General features: G+C 47.1%; 1 protein-coding gene across 2 annotated transcripts in view; it reads right to left on the bottom strand.

Moving 5' to 3' along the window:
• NDRG3 (NDRG family member 3) overlaps nt 1-16634 on the bottom strand; it is a 78136-nt gene that overhangs the window by 56608 nt on the left and 4894 nt on the right. The gene's annotated exons all lie outside the window — the stretch shown is intronic.

Consider the following 16634-nt stretch of genomic DNA (forward strand, 5'->3'; position numbering starts at 1 on the left):
CCCCTCTCCAGCCCCAATTAAGTATAGCTGGGACCTGCGCTTGCTTTCAACCAACAAAATATGGCAAAGTGATGGAATATGCATAAGTACATTGCATAATACAATAACATGTCTTGTACAGAGACAGCCTCTTCCCTCTGGCTTTGAAGAGGGCAAGGAATCTACAACTGAAAGACAGCAAGAAACTGAGACCCTCAGCCCAGTAATCTGCAAGGAACAGGAGCCTGGAAGCACATTCTCCCTTGGCTGAGCTCCAGATGAGAGGGAAGGCCTGACCAGCACCTTGATTAGACCTGCAGTGGGACACCAGGAGAGTTCAGCCTGGCCCTGCCATGGCCATCGTGGTCTGGGGGAGTGCACAGTGGAAGCAAGATCTCTGTCACTTTGCCTTTATATACATAATTATACATATAAAAATTTTTTTTAAAGAGAGTTTGGATGACTGCAGTCCTAGAGACTGCATTTGAAAGACCTTAAGCCAAAACCACCCTACCAAGCCTGCTTCCTAGTTCTTGATCTAAGAACAGGAGAGATAATAAATAGCTTTGTTTGAGGGGCTGGCATTGTGATGTAGCAGGTTAAGCCACCATCTATAATGCCAGCATCCTGTATGAGCACTGCTTTGAGTCTCGGCTGCTCCGCCTTCTATCCAGCTCCCTGCTAATGCACGTGGGAAAGCAGAGGAAGATGGCTCAAGTGCTTGGACCCCTGCCATCCATGTGGGAGACCTGGATAGAGTTCCGGGCTCCTGGCTTCAGGCTGGCCCAGCCCCAGCCACTGCAGCCATTGAGGGAATGAACCAGAGGATGCCAGCTGTGTGTGTGTGTATGTGTGTTGCCCTCTGTGACTCTACCTTTCAAATAAAACAAATGTTTAAAAATGTGTTTTTATTTTGGAGTGATTTGTTTATGCAGCAATAGACAACCAATAGATAATACAGAGAAGGAGCAGACTGGGTTGTTCAGAGAGATGGGGGAAGTTGGAGGGAGCGAGGGAGGAAGGGAGGGAGGCAGGATAATAAACCATAAATCTTTTCTCCATGCTCTGTGCAGGAAGCAGTGGCAATAGGCTGCAAACACTGAATGCTGCCAGCAAGTGATTCCCACTGAGATTTTAAAGCGCCAGGCTCCATCCCTCTGTCCTTGCCCAGTACTCATCAGCAACTCAGGAAAAATTCCAATTCAATGCATTGAGGATTTAGCCATTTAATAAACAGTTATTGAGTATCCACTGGGCAAAGCACTATGGAAGACACAAAGGTCCTTACCTCCCAGGAGCTTAGTCAAGAACAGAGAGATGAGAGCAATTCATAAAATGACAAATAAAAAGAAGGGACACAGAAGTTCAGAGAAAGGTCAATCACTTTTGACTGGCATAAATCAAAGAGCGCCTTCAAAAGGTACTGGTCTCATGAGACTAGCAAGGGTGTGATGATTCCTTTTGAGCTCTCAGTTTACTGTAAAACAAATTAGGTATCCCACCCTTCTGATGGCTCTTGTTTTATCATGAGCAAGCCAGACAGGGTAAAAAAAATTATAATGTAAATTAGGTCTTTTGATGGTTTTGTCCCCACCTTGTACTGATCGACAGTTTCTTCTCCAAAATTGTGCTTAAAAAAATCCCAGTACCACCAGCCCCTTCAGGTTTTTCCTCTCTTGGAGCCCCACTCCAGGCCACTCTGCTGGAGGTCTCTGACTTAAGTAAATCTTGCTTTTTAAATAAAAAAAAAAAAAAAAAAGGTCTATTCTATGAATCTACTTTTCTGTCTCCCCTCCAGTGATAGGACAGATGGCGTGCAGAAGGAAGTGTTCCGGGCCACACTTTAGCCACTACTGACCAACACACTAAAGTAAACTAAAGTCTCAACCATGACTACACTGTAATTTGTTCCAGGGACCATAGCCTGTATTGGGAGTACTCAGACACCACATGTTAATCACAAGCATTTCACACACAAGAGCCACCTATTAGCATAAACTGGATGAAACTTAATCTCTCTATAAGACAGTACTTTTCTTAGGTTCCAGGCACCCTTGAATGCCCAGAAGTTGAATTTTTATTTTGTTTTCATACCTGTCACATTTCAAAACAAAATTAGATGGCCTTGATTCTTACATAACAAATTTCAGACAGTACCTACAATTCTGTTTCACAGTACTCATTTAACTCTCAAAATATTGGCCTTTCTGGGATCTACTTACTTTGTGTTTATTAATTAAACAATAAACTGCTACTTTTCATTGACACTTTACTATTTATCTAATATTTAAAGTGGTAATTTAAGGGGGCGAGTGTTGTGGCACAGCTGGTTAAGTCTCCATCTACAATGATGGCATCCCGTATGGGTGCCAGTTCATGCGCCAGCTACTCCACTTCCTATCCTGCTCCCTGTTAATGTGCCTAGGAAGGCAGCAGAAGATGGCCCACCCATGTGGGAGATTTGGATGAAGCTCCTAAATCTTGGCTGATGCCTGGCCCAACCCAGTTGTTCCAGTCACCTGAGTAGTGAACCAGCAGACAGAAGACCTCTGTGTGTCTCTCCCTTTCTCTCTGTAATTCTGCCTTTCAAATAAATAAAAAATATTTAAAAAGGAAATGGTAATTTAAAAGTCTTTTTCTCCTGTAATAAAAACAGCATTGCTCACTTTAGAAAACAGAAACCACAGAATAAAGCAAAGATAAGTTACTCACAGACAGACTATCCACAGAGGAGCATTTTAGGCTGGGCACTGTGCCACAGAGGGTTACGCTGCCACTGGGCACACCACATCCCACCTCTGAGTACTGAAGAGGGAATCCTGCCTCTGCTTCCAACCCAGCTTCCGGATGATGGGCACCTTGGGAAGCAGACGACAGCTCAGGTACTTGGGTCCCTGCCACCCACTGGGAGACCTGGATGGAGTTCCTGGCTTCTGGTTTCCGGCCTGGCCCAGCCCCAGCTGTTGCCAAAATATGGGGAGTGAACCAGGGGATGGAAGATCGATCTCTCTTGCTCTACCTTTCAAATAAATACAAATACATAAACTTAAAAAAAAAAAAAGAAAAAAAGAAAAAGACAACCACTTTAGTTTACTATTTGTTCTTTTTTCCATATGAAATTGTAATTTCCTGAAATTATTTTTCCAACCCACCCATTTTATTCACTACTTTAACTTACTCACTAGAAAATAGGACACTTGAAGAAGCTATTCATTCAAATGGGACTTGAGTGGGTGGGCCCGCTGAGGAGCCTGGGGCCAGGGCCTAAGGTGTCCTCTGGATCTAGGGTGACTGTCATCTACATAGTCCCCTGCTTTTACAGATGAATACAAAAATCCAATGTGTGCACCAGCAGCCCCTGAAACAAGGACAACCATTAAGAGAGAAGGCTGCTCCTATCAGCTGGGCTCCAAGCAGAGTGAGGCCAAGAACGAAGCTGCTCCACTGTGACCGAGGAACTGGCGAGAGGACAGTGGACACTCACCTTCCACAAATCAGGGGATCTTCTGCATTCTTCTGGAGACTCAATTTTTGCTCAGTTCTCAACGTCTTGAGCCCTTGCCAGTGAGCAGTTTTATAACATCCACAAGAAAACTAAGATCACATGGTGGAAAACTCCACCTCCAGCTCCTGCAGCTGCACAGCCCGGCTCCCTCCCGGGGATCTCGGGTCTGCAGCTCCGGCATCTGCGCTAACGGTACGGCTGCCAGATCCCATCCTGGTACTAAGGGCTAAGATTGTCAAAAGGCTAACAGTGGGGATGTTGCAACCTGCAGTTGACAGTACTCTTTCCTGGTCTAATGAGGAAGGGTGAGGCTCTGGCATGGAGAAGCCAGCCCCTTCAAACAGTGGAAGTGAACCTGGAGCCAAATGGCTAGGAAGGGGAAGGGGCAAAGGTCAGTCCCTACCCTGTGCCAGGAATGACCATCTCAGCACCTTACGCTAATCCTCCTAACAATCCTCTCCTGTAGATGTCTTCAGTTCACACTGAAATCCCCTGAGTAACAAGGCGGGAACTTTAAAACGTTTCCCCCCACTATGCCAGGCAACACCCGCTGACTGCAAGGACCTGAGCAAGTGCCTTTCTCTCTATCCATACTGTGGCACCCGCAAGGTAAAGGTAATTGCAGCCGCCACCAATCCTGTGCCTACCAACAATGACTCAGCCAACTGGGAAATGAAGGTCTGAGTCATCACAGCAGGATGAGAGCCCTCACTTCTCAGGGGCTAGTGAAGGGCAAGGAGAACCAAAGTGAGCCAAGACAACAAATGAGACCCCAGCTACCACCTGGCAACCAAACCTTAATGTGCAGTCACACGGGATCTTGTTAGGACCTGGGACATGGTCAGTTATGGGTGAGGACAGTCATTTTTTTTTTTTAAGATTGATTTAAGATTAAGATTTAAGTCAGAGTTACACAGAGAGAGGAGAGGCAGAGAGAGGTCTTACACCTGCTGGTTTACTCTCCAACTGAGCACAACAGTTCTGATCCGAAGCCAGAAGCCAGAAGCTTCTTCCAGGTCTCCCACGCGGGTGCAGGGGCCCAAGGACTTGGGCCATCTTCCACTGCTTTCCCAGGCCATAGGAGAGAGCTGGATCAGAAATGGAGCAGCTGGGACTCGAACTGGCACTCACATAGGATGCTGGTGGAGGCTTTACCCACCCCACAACACCGGCCCCAATAAATAAGTTTTTTAAAAAGGAAAAGGTAAATCTGAGGTAGAAAGTTGGTGAAAACAGAACAATGTCAGAGAAGAGTTCGATTTTGCCAAGGTTTCTGGTTAGGGAGATAAATAATGAGGGCCCAATGAGTGGAAATGGGCGAGCTGAGAGTCACAGAAAAACTGACGGGAAAATCAGTTTGAGTGAGGATTCCAAGAGAGATGGGAGCACAGCAGGCAGAAGTGAAATTAAGGGGGTCAACCTGTAGTTGGTCACCAAAGCAGAGACAGGGGCAGTGGCGCGCGCTGGGCTCCTCTGAAGCATGACTTGGTGGAGGGGAGGAACGGAGAACCAGAGAGAGAAAGCACACACGCTAGATGCCGGAGAGTAAAATGCCACGGACGCCAGGAGAGCAGGGGGATTCATCCACAAGGGCGCAGGGGCTGTCAAGTGCAGAAGCGGGAAAGAGGCTGAGGACCAACAAAGGGCCGCTTCTCTTGACAGTGGAAGTCAGCGGTCTGAAGTCTAACAAAAGTGAGGTTCAGTTCTCCATGCTGAAAAGCACGCCAGCACGCCGAGCACCTCTTCATGTCTGAATTTAAGTGCAAGCAAAAATGTCAGTAGGAGGCCAAGAGACACCAGTGCCTTTGCCAAGAAGGCCTTTAAATATCAAGACCAGTGACTTCAGTTTTGCATCAACAATCTGCACTAGCAAACAGAAAAGGTGTAGGCGTTCAGGCTGAGGCAGCAGCCAGCCCACGAGGGCTCTGCAGCACAGTTTAAGGTGCAGTGATGTATACGGTGGAATCCTCAGCTCACTCCAAGAACAGGCACGGAAAGTGCCCTCAGCCCGGCAGAAGTGGACTTGAAGGACCCTTATGGGGGAGAGGGACAAGAAACTAGGCCTGGGCAGATATCAGGGGCTTCTTAAGAGGTTGGATGTTCCCCAGAGTCCAGCGGGCAGGACGTTCTCTGGGAAGGAAAAGTCAGTCCCCTTCAGAGAACCTCTAGGCATGCCCAGAGCAGAGCTGCCACTCCCCTTCGGAGAGTCTCAGCACTCTCCTCAGCTGGTTCCCTCAGCACTCTCCTCAGCACTCTCCTCAGCACTCTCCTCAGCACTCTCCTCAGCTGGTTCCCTCAGCACTCTCCTCAGCTGGTTCCCTCAGCACTCTCCTCAGCACTCTCCGGTATGCTAATTGTCCCTCCGAACCAGCCAATCCCGTGCCACCTCTGCATTCCATATGCTAATTCGTTGCCTATATAACCTGTGTGAAACTGCCGCTGGGGGCTCCTCACTGCCTGAGGTGGGGGCCCGTTTGCGCAAACGTTCAATAAAAACCTCGTGCTTTTTGCATCAACTGGTCTGGATCTTTGGGCGTCCTCCCGAGCAAGTGGGCATCTCTGCAACTGAGAGGTCCAACAGACTCTAGACCTAGGGGGTCCCTCTCTTGGCCTCAGTTTCTTCTGTGACAAGGGAAGGCGCTGGCCACAGTGACCTTGTTGGGACTTGAGGCGGCTGCCATTCAGCGAAGCAAAGGGCCCTGTGAATGCAGAGCTTCACGTTCTTCCCTAGGGTGAGCACCCAGCCCTGAGGTCACCCTGTTCTCATCCTGGTGAGGTTCAATGACTTGCTGAGAGGCACCAGGCAAATCAGTGAGAGGGTGCACTTGGCCTGACCCCAGTGACATGAGAACCAGGCCATTTAGTCAGAGAAAGGTCACTGAGATGGTCAGTGCCTGACAACACTGCTTTGTTAGAAAGACAGTACTGGCTTCTGAACCTACACTAGCAGCTGTCCTGCTTTGCAGCTCTCTCCCACAGCCAAGGGAATCCGGCCTTCTCCACTAGGACGATCTGACTCCTGGCCACTAGTTTGTATTCTAGAAGCAGAGTCAGTCACTTTTGGTTTTGGCAAGACTGCAGACAGAACCACAACAGAATGGAGGCAACAGAGGCAGCATACAGCGAGAACAAGCTAAAAGAGGTCAGCCGGAGCTGAAGCAGTTACGGTTCAAAGACTGCAGGAAGGGGCCAGGGTTGTGGTGCAGTGGGCTGAGCCACTGCCCGTGATGCTGGCTTCTCATGTGAGTATAGTTCAAGTCCCAGCTGCTCTACTTCTAATTTCACTCCCTGCTAAAGCGCTTGGGAAAGCAGTGGAAGATGGCCTGAGTGTCTGGGCCCTTACCACCCAGACACTCATGGAAGACGTGGATAGAGTGCTAGGCTCCTGGCTTTGGCCTCGAGCAGCCCCAGCCATTGAGGCTATTTGGGGAGTGAACCAGCAGATAGATGTGTCTGTCTGTCTTGTCTCTCTCTCTCCCCCTCCCTTTCTCTCTCTCCTCTCACTTAACTCTGCCTTTCAAATAAATAAATAAATCTTTGGGGCTGGCACTGTGGTGCTGTGGTTAATCCTCCGCCTGCAGTGCCAGTATCCCATGTGGGCACCAATTCTAGTCCTGACTACTCCTTTTCCCATCCAGCTCTCTACTATGGCCCGGAAAAGTAATAGAACAAGGCCCAAGTCCTTGGGCCCCTGCACCCACGTGGGAGACCTGGAAGAAGCTCCTGGCTCCTGACTTCAGATCCGTGCAGCTCCGGCCGTTGAGGCCATTTGGGAGTGAACCAGTGGACAGAAGACCTTTCTCTCTGTCTCTCCCTCTCACTGTCTGTAACTCTACCTCTCAAATAAATAAATAAAATCTTTAAATAAATAAATAAATAAATCAAGGGCCAGCACTGTGGCGTAGCAGGTTAAGCCATTGCCTGCAGTACTGACATCCTATCTGGGCACCAGTTTAAGTACTGACTGCTCCACTTACACTCCAGCTCCATGCTGATGTGCTTAAGAAAGCAACGGAAGACAGCCCAAGTTCCTGGACACCAGCTACCCATGTGGGAGACCTGGAAGAAGCTCTTGGCTTCAGCTTGGCCCAGCTGAGGTTACTGCAGCCATTTGGGGAGTAAACCAATGGATTCACTTTATTTATTTATTTATTTGAAAGAGTTACAGAGAGGGAGTGAGAAACAGAGAGAAAGAGAAAAAGAGAGAGAGAGAAAGATCTTCCATCCACTGGCTCATTCACCAAATGGCCTCAACAACTAGGGCTTGGGCCAGGCCGAAGCCAGGAGCCCAGAGTTTCTTCCAGGTCTCCCACGTGGGTGGCAGGGGCCCAAGGACTTGAGTCATCTTCCATTGCTTTCCCCAGGCCGTTCGCAGGGAGCTAGATTGGAAGTGGAGCAGCCAGGACTCAAACCAGCGCTATAGACGGCAGCTTAACCCGCTATGCCACAGCACCACCCCCAAATAAAATCTTTAAAAAAAAAAAAAAAAAACAACCCAAAACAAAACAGAGAGTGGTCGGGGTCTGGCTTAAGATGTTCAGTATACCTCCTACAGCAATTAGACATATCCTCTCTTTTTACTGACAGACACCTGCTAAACTGAGTAATCATTATAGAATTTTACAGGGGCTGGCACTGTGGTGTAGCAAGTAAAACTGCTGCTTGTGGTGCTGGAATCTCATATGGGCGCCAGTTCGAGTTCTGGCTGCTCCACTTTCAATCCAGCTCTCTGATATGGCCTGGGAAAGCTGAAGATGGCCCGAGCTCCTGGCTCCTGGCTTCAGATTGGCACAGCTCCAGCCATTGCAACCATCTGGGCTGTGAACCAGTGGATAGAAGACCTCTCTCTCTCTGCCTCTCTGTAACTCTTTCAAATAAATAAATAAATCTTTTTTAAAGAAAAGAACTTTATAATCTACAAAGCACTTTCACATCTCACATTTCACTGATGGTCACAACAGCACTGTGAGGTAAAATACTGGGGCACTGGCATCATCACTTTTTAAATTTTATTTATTTATTTCAGAGGTACAATTAGACACATAGAGGGAGAGACAGAGAGAAAGGTCTTCCATCCACTGGTTCACTCCCCAAATGGCTAATAACAGCCAGAGCTGAGCTGATCCAAAGCCAGGAGTCAGAAGCTTCTTCAGGTCTCCTGGTTCAGGGGCCCAAGTACCTGCGCCATCTTCCACTGCTTTCCCAGGCCACAGCAGAGAGCTGAACTGGGAGAGGAGCAGCTGGGACTTGCGCCCATATGGGATGCTGGTGCCACAGACAGAGGCTTAGTTCACTATGCCACAGCACCAGCCCCTGGCATTATTACTATTACAGAAACAAAGAAACCAAGGCTAGAAGCAGTGGAACAGTTTGATGTAAATATTACAACAAATAAATGGCACAGCGGGAACTGAAACCCAGGTCTTCAGATCCCAAATGCTCCTTCAATGCCCTATGTCACACTGCTTCCCAGATCATCACAGAAGAAAAGATCTGGGAGTGGAGAGAGGTGAAACGCAGACTGCCTACCCAGTGGCATCCTCTTGAGACCAAGGACCTCTATCCCTGGTCCTAAGTTACACTGAGCAGTTAGGTTAGGACCCAGGCCCTGGGACTAAATGCTGACACACAGATTTGGGACAGAAGTTTACTGTTTTTAACCATGAATTCAACTGGCTGGGGAGATAAGGTCTATAACACATCACCACAATGCAAGGCAGCAGACTCCTAAGCCTGCAAACCAGACAGGCTCTCAGGCAGTTCCTCCACCTCAGCACTGCCGATATTTTAGGCCGGACAATTCTTTGCTGTAGGGAGACTGTCCTGTGCATTGCAGAATTTTAAAAATGTTTACTTTTATCTACTTAAAAGGCAAAGGGGGGGGGGGGGGGAACCTGCTATCTGCTGGTTTACTCCCAAAATGCCTGCGACAAAAAAGCCAGGATCTTGGAATTCCATCTGGGTCTCCCGCATAGGTGGCAGAGCCCAAGCACTTCAGTCATCATCTACTGCCTCCCAGCAAGCTGGACTGGAAGCACAGAGAAACCAGCATGCAAACCAGCACTCCACCACGCAATACATGTGTCCAAGCAAGTTTAACCCTCGGAACCACAATGCCGCCCCTACACAGAATGTTTAGCAGCATCCCTGGCCTCCATAACTACATGCCAGAGGCCACCTCCCCCAGCAGCTGTTAACAATAAAAACTACCTCCATATAATGCCGACTGTCCTGTGTGTGGCATAATAACCCCCAGAGAATCACTGTTCTAAGGGTTACAGAGGTGAAGGGCAAAAGTCAGTCAGTGCAGGTTGTGGTGCTAAGAAAATGCTTCATGGAGAAGGTAATATCTGAAATACTTTGAAGGATGGATAAAATTCCTGAAAGTAAGGATGAGAGAAGAATAAGGGAGGGAATTCTAGCAAGGCAAGATAACCATAAAGGCAAGAAGATGAGGGGTAGGTGTCTGGTGAAGCAGTTAAAGTCCCGCTTGGGACATCCCGTATCCCATATCAGAGGACCTGCGCCAAGTCCAGGCTACTCTGCTTCTGATCTAGCTTCTTGCTAATGTACACACTGGAGGCAGTAAATTATGGTTCAAGTAGCTAGGACCCTGCTACCCATATAGGGGACATGGATTGGGTTTCAGGATCCTGGCTTCAGCCTGGCCCAGATCTGGCTGTTGCAGGCATCTGGGAAGTGAACCAGTGAATGAGAGATCTCTCTCCATCTCTCACCTCTCTCATCTTCTCTGCCTTTCAAAAAAAAAAAAAAAAGGCAAAGGCAAGAAGATGAAAATGTTATACTTTCACTAGAGCAGCAGGTTTCTATGGGAAACAGAAGATAGACTAAAGACAGCTGAAGTCAAGTCAGACCTTGTTATCCATCAACCAAATCAACCAATACAAGACACACACCCATTATAAGCTAGCCAACAAAACGGTATCACATCCATGTTTAACAGGATGGAAGTAACACCAGGGCTATTTCCTTCTAACCTAGCTTCCCAAGAGGACAGAACACTGCTGGAGGGATCATGTCTTCCACTGCACTGAGTGTTCAGAACAGGTGTTCAGAGCTAAGTGAAGCCTGCAACCAGAGCAGAGGTGGGAGAAATAACTGAGGACAGGATCGTCACATGCTTTCCAAAGAAATGAGGACCCTGGAAGAACATGTTTCGGACAAACTGGAAGAGAGGAGAGGACTTGAGGTGAGGACGTCTGAGCTGGGGAAGACATGCACACAATAAACCCAGGAGACTCCAGAACGCTGGTCAGCCGGGTCAAGATGCAGAGCACCTGAACTGGACTTTACTGTGTCAACAGTAAAGTGTCGACGACACAGCAGCTTAACTCTTTCAGCTGTTTAATTTTAAATAACTTATTTGAGAGAGAACTCCTGAGAGCCAGGAACATAACACAGGTCCCCTATGGGGGTGGCAGGAACTCAACCACTTGTGCCATCATCATGGCCTCCCAGGGTCTGTGCTGGCAAAAGCTGGAGTCAGGAGCCAGAGCCAGGCACTGATGTGGGACATGGGTCTTTTTTTTTTTTTTTTTCTTTAAGATTTGTTTTATTTATTTGAAAGGCAGGAGCTTCATCTAGGTCTCCCACTTGGGTACAGGGGCCCAAACACTTGGGCCACCTTCCACTGTTTTCCCAGGTACATTAGCAGGGTGCTGGATCAGAAGTGGAGCAGCCAGGATTTGAACCCTTTTAAAGGATTTATTTTTTATTTGAAAGGCAGAATTACAGGGATAGACAGAGACAGAGAGAATCTTCCATCTGCTGGTTCTCTCCCTGAACGGCCCAATGGCCAGAGCTGTGACATTCCGAAGCCAGGAGCTTCTTCTGGGTCTCCCACATGGCTGCAGGGGCCCAAGGACATGGATGTCTTCATTGCTGGGCATTATAACCTCTTGCTCCTTTTCTAGCAGTTTAAAGCTTGGTCATCTGGTTTAGTAGTTCGCTTAGCTACACTTAGACTTGGGAGGCTGTGTAGCACCAGTGTCTCCACCCTAACCCTAACAATCCAATTTAACTGGGTTAGGGTGGGGCCCAGGTGTCGGTGTTTATAGTTCCACAGAGAATTCTCAAAGGCTAAGAACCTCTGGTATATAGTAACACACTCATCCTCTGGAGAGAAGAGAGGCCCAGAAAATTTACCTGAATTGCCTAAATTCACACAGCTAGCTGGGTGTGGAGCTGGGAGTAGCATCTGGACTCCTAGCCCAGGCTCTGAAAGGAAGCCCAGGGTACTGGGCTAAATTCCATACTTCAGTCTATAAGTAGCACAATTATCTGATGACCTGGCTCTTCTGTTTTGCCAGGATTAAAACCTGAATTAATCTAATCATAAGAGTATTGACTTAAGCATCCCCTCAAGTGTCTGGGGTAATGGATGTTGGTTTCATCGTTGTCTCCTGGGGGCCTTAGGAAAGCAAAGGCCCTCCGGAGACTCCCCAGGAAGCCAGATAACTAAGCCAAACCACCACAGCCTCTGGAAGAAACAAAGACTTTAAAATACGGCTCAGCCAGGGAGACTTCACTGCAGAAGGGAAAGTCAGGGAGCCCCTACCAGAAGAAATACTCTCAGAGACACCAACCCCGTCCACACAAGCAAAGGTGTGCTGGTGAGGGGTGACAAAGGAGCTGCTCAGATCCTCCTTTTTACAGCAAGCAGCCCTGGACAGCAGCCATCCACACCCCTTCTGTAGCCCACCTCCCGCGTGCCACTGCTGGGCTCAGCAGGAGGTTTGCAGAGAGCGCCAAATCAGGCATGAGTCTGTTCTGTCTGTTCACCTGACTCACCCAGGGTCCTGGGGCAGTCAACTACTAGAACTAAGCACTTCCCACCTCGGAGCCTCCTTTTACTTCCAAACAATACAGCAACTGAAGCTGTAGTGGGGGTCACGACCCTCACCTTCCACCCCTGAAGGAAGCAGCTCAGGACACTGGGAAAGTACCAATGGCAAAGCCCTGGCACGTGCTCCTAATAGGCTCTGGGTTCTACCAGCTGTCAGACAGATCACTGAAAACAACTTGTTCTTTAAGACACCCTGCGTGAGATAAGGGTAAACAACAAGGGTCTCAGATACAGGGCTTCACATCCACACTAGCCCAATTTACTGCCAGGTACCAGGACAAGCAATTGGCCGACTTATTATTTCATTTTACTTCCCAAAACATTTTATAAGACAGGCACTATAATCCTCTCCATTTCACGGATGAAGAAAGAGGTTTTGTAATTTGCCAAAGGTCAAATAGCTAGCAAGCGGCAGAGCAAGGTTCTGAACCTGAGCAGTCTACATCCAGAGCCTGGACAGCCTCCACATACAACTGTCCCCACCTGAAGCCAGCTGCCATTAATTCCTCCACTTATTTCCTCAGGTTTAGTTATTGGCATTTCCCGGGATCTTAATGATCAAAGAGTTTTGAAAACTGAAAAGTACCATATAAAGTTTAGGTATTATTATCATTACTACTTTAATAGGAGAGACCAACACCTATCCAGGGATTATGGGAAAACAATCCATCCTGTGGACTGTCTATCGCTATCCAGGGATAATGGCAAAACAACCAATCCTGTGGACTGTCTATCAAGCAGGGTCCATTTTATTATTATTATTTTTAAAGATTTATTTGAAAGGCAGAGTTATAGAGAGGCAGAGAGAGAGAGAGAGAGAAAGGTCTTCTTCCATCCGCTGGTTCACTCTCCAGATGGCCACAATGGCTGGAGCTGAGTCGATCTGAAGCTAGGAGCAAGAAGCTTTTTCTAGGTCTCCCACGGGGGTGCAGGGGCCCAAGGACTTGGACCATCATCTACTGCTTTCCCAGGCCATAGCAGAGAGCTGGATCAGAAGTAGAGTGGGCTTTACCCACTATGCCACAGTGCCGTCCCCCAGGGTCCATTTTAATCAACATCTTGGTTAAAATCCAACACTATGGAGCTCCTAAACAAATATCCCTGATGGATAAGGGATCAGCTTCTGTCTGTCTCCCTTAGCCTGAGGTGTCCCTGCCTGTCCTTTAGGATTAACTACTTATCAAAAGGAATTCATTGAATTGAGAGTAGTACAGCTGGCCCTACAAGACTTAGAGTCATTTGCTTTTCCGATAGATAAAACCCTGCTGGCCAGTATTGTCTAGAGGGATTTGTTTAGAATTCCAGGTCTGGGCAGAATGTAACTACTCCCTGCATGTAACCCCTAGACCAACTGAAGCCCACGTGACCATCACAAACACTCCTTGAAGAATATGACATTGCTGCCCAATCACAGCAAGCCATGAGCATCACTGACCAATCAGGAATCTGGACATGAGCTGAACATGCATCTCTCTTCTCAGCCCCAACTTCAGTCATAAAACCTTAACCTTAACCTGTTGGGCAGCCTCGAAATCAAGTGATAGCTCCCTGGCTCCTTGCTCTGCACTTTGTAAACAAATACCTATTTCTTCCACCATCCTGATTAAACTATTGTGGTTTAATCTACAATGATTCTGGAGCTAAGATCTCACAGTTTTTTAAAGCATGCAAGTATCTTTTATCCATGAGAAGACACTCCAGGCTTAAAAATGCAGAAGCATTGTAAGGATAAAAGCATCAGGGGCAGGCGTTTGACCTAATGACTAATATTCCAGTTAGGACACCCACATTCAACCACCACTAACTAACACTTACTTAGGAAAGATGATACTCACTGTCAAGCTCTGGCAGGCACTATGGGAAACACCACAGAATTCTGAGTTAACTGTGCCATCCCTCTCACTGAAGAGATCATGACATAACATCATTCTTCTTTTTAAGTATTTGAAACATCCTCCATCTATCAGTTAATTTCACATGAACATAGAAGAAAATACTTAGTGACAAAATAAGAGTATAAATACAACATAACTAGTACTGTGATTTAAAAAAAGAATTTTTTTTTTTCACTTAGGAAAGAAAGCCCTGAAATTTAAATAGATTCAATCTAGGTAAGTTTGATTTATTTATTTGAAAATTGAAATTATTTATTTGAAGATTGATTTATTTATTTGAAAAGCAGATGGACAGAGAAGAGACAGAACAAGAAAGAGAAAGCAAGAGAGAGAGAGATCTTCCACCCATTGGCTCATATCTCAAACACCCACAACAGCTGGGACTGGGCCAGGCTGAAGTCAAGAGAATGGAAATGGGTGGCAGAGACCCAAGTACCTGTACCATCATCCACTACCTTCCCAGGTGCATTAGCAGGAAGCTGGATTGGAAGTGGAGCAAGGATTTGAACTGGCACTTCAATATGGGATGGGGCATCCTAAGTGGTGCCTTAATTCGCTGCACCACAACACCCACCCTAGGCAAGGTTTGTTTGTTTTGAAAGGCAGAGTTAGAAAGATACAGTTAGAAAGACAAAGACACACACACACATACACGTTCCATCCACTTATTCATTCCCCACATAGCTACAATAGTCAGGGCTGGACCAGGCCAAAGCCAGGAGCCAGGAGCTTTATCCAGGTCTCCCACATGTGTGGCAGGGACCCAAGCATTTGCACCATCTTCTGCTACTTTCCCAAGTACATTAGCAGGAAGCTGGATGGGAATTAGAACAGATGGGATGCAAACTGGAACCCATATGGAATGCTGGTGCCACAGGCAGTAGCTTAACCAATTATGCTACAACGCCAGTCCAAGCTAAGGTTTTATTTATTAATTTATCTATTGATTTATTTTTAATTGAGACGCAAAGAGACAAAGAGAGCTCCCATCTGCCGGTCCACTTGCCAAATGCTCACGACAGCCAGAGCCTAGATGGAATGCAATCCAGGTCTCCCACATACGTGGCAGGAACCCCGTTACCTGCACCATCACCATGCCTTCCTTCCCATTGGAAGGAAGCTGGACTCAGGAGACAGAGCAGAGAACTGAATTCAGGTACCAAATGTAGGAAGCAGTTATCTTAACCGCTAAGCTAAATGCTCACTCTCTAGGTACTTTTTTTTTTTTTTTTTTTTGACAGGCAGAGTGGACAGTGAGAGAGACAGAGAGAAAGGTCTTCCTTGCTGTTGGTTCACCCTCCAATGGCCACCGCGGCCGGCGCGCTGCGGCTGGCACACCACACTGTTCTGATGGCAGGAGCCAGGTGCTTCTCCTGGTCTCCCATGGGGTGCAGGGCCCAAGGACTTGGTCCATCCTCCACTGCACTCCCTGGCCACAGCAGAGAGCTGGCCTGGAAGAGGGGCAACCGGGATAGAATCCGGCACCCTGACCGGGACTAGAACCCGGTGTGCTGGCGCCGCAAGGCGGAGGATTAGCCTATTGAGCCACGGCGCCGGCCTAGGTACTTTTTCCTGTGTTATTTTCATGCAGGTTTTTTTTAAGAGGGGGATTAGTTATCAAAATAGACGACCTGACAAACAATTCTGCCATAAACACCAAATTTACCAGTCTTGGGACTTGAAAGTCCTTCTTGATGCATCCTTTCATTATCTCTATCTGGGCTTGTCAGTTTTTCCCCCAACATCTTGCATGCGGCCTTTTTCTTTTTTTTACGTCCTCACTTCTTGCCTGAATCTGCACATTCCATCGTTTACCAGATACCTGCTTTCACCTGACCACAGAACTAGCCCCGGTCCCTGCTCTTAGGAGGCTCACATGATACCAAGCAGAGGAGTTATCTGCCCATTGCGATCACCAGACGCCAGCTTTCGCAAAAGCTTTGTGCTTCCAGGAGCCAGCAGCATCTGGCATAGAATAGACACGAAAATGTCTGATACTGGATTACTTCAGCAAGCTCTTTTTTTAGTCCATAAATATTTTAGTGTCTCTTCAAAAAAATTATATTTTTTCTTTTTTAAACTACAAAAGCAGTATGTGCACAATGCAAAAATAATATATATATATATGTTATATAAATATATAAAGGTATCAGGTAAAAAGTTGATTCTCAGACTCTTAAATCCCACTCCCAAAAATGATCGCTACTACAGTTTGGTATGTATCTTTCCAGAATTCTCTGGTGCTAGTATATAACACACACACACACACACTTTCCAGGAACAAGTTCTTTGACAGTTTCTGATTCTAGCCTCTCAACTTTTTTTTTTTTAAATTTGACAGGTAGAGTTATAGGCAGTGAGAGAGAGAGATAGAGAGAAAGGTCTTCCT

This window comes from Lepus europaeus, chromosome 10 (genome assembly GCF_033115175.1).
Source record: "Lepus europaeus isolate LE1 chromosome 10, mLepTim1.pri, whole genome shotgun sequence".
Taxonomy (NCBI): Eukaryota; Metazoa; Chordata; class Mammalia; order Lagomorpha; family Leporidae; genus Lepus; species Lepus europaeus.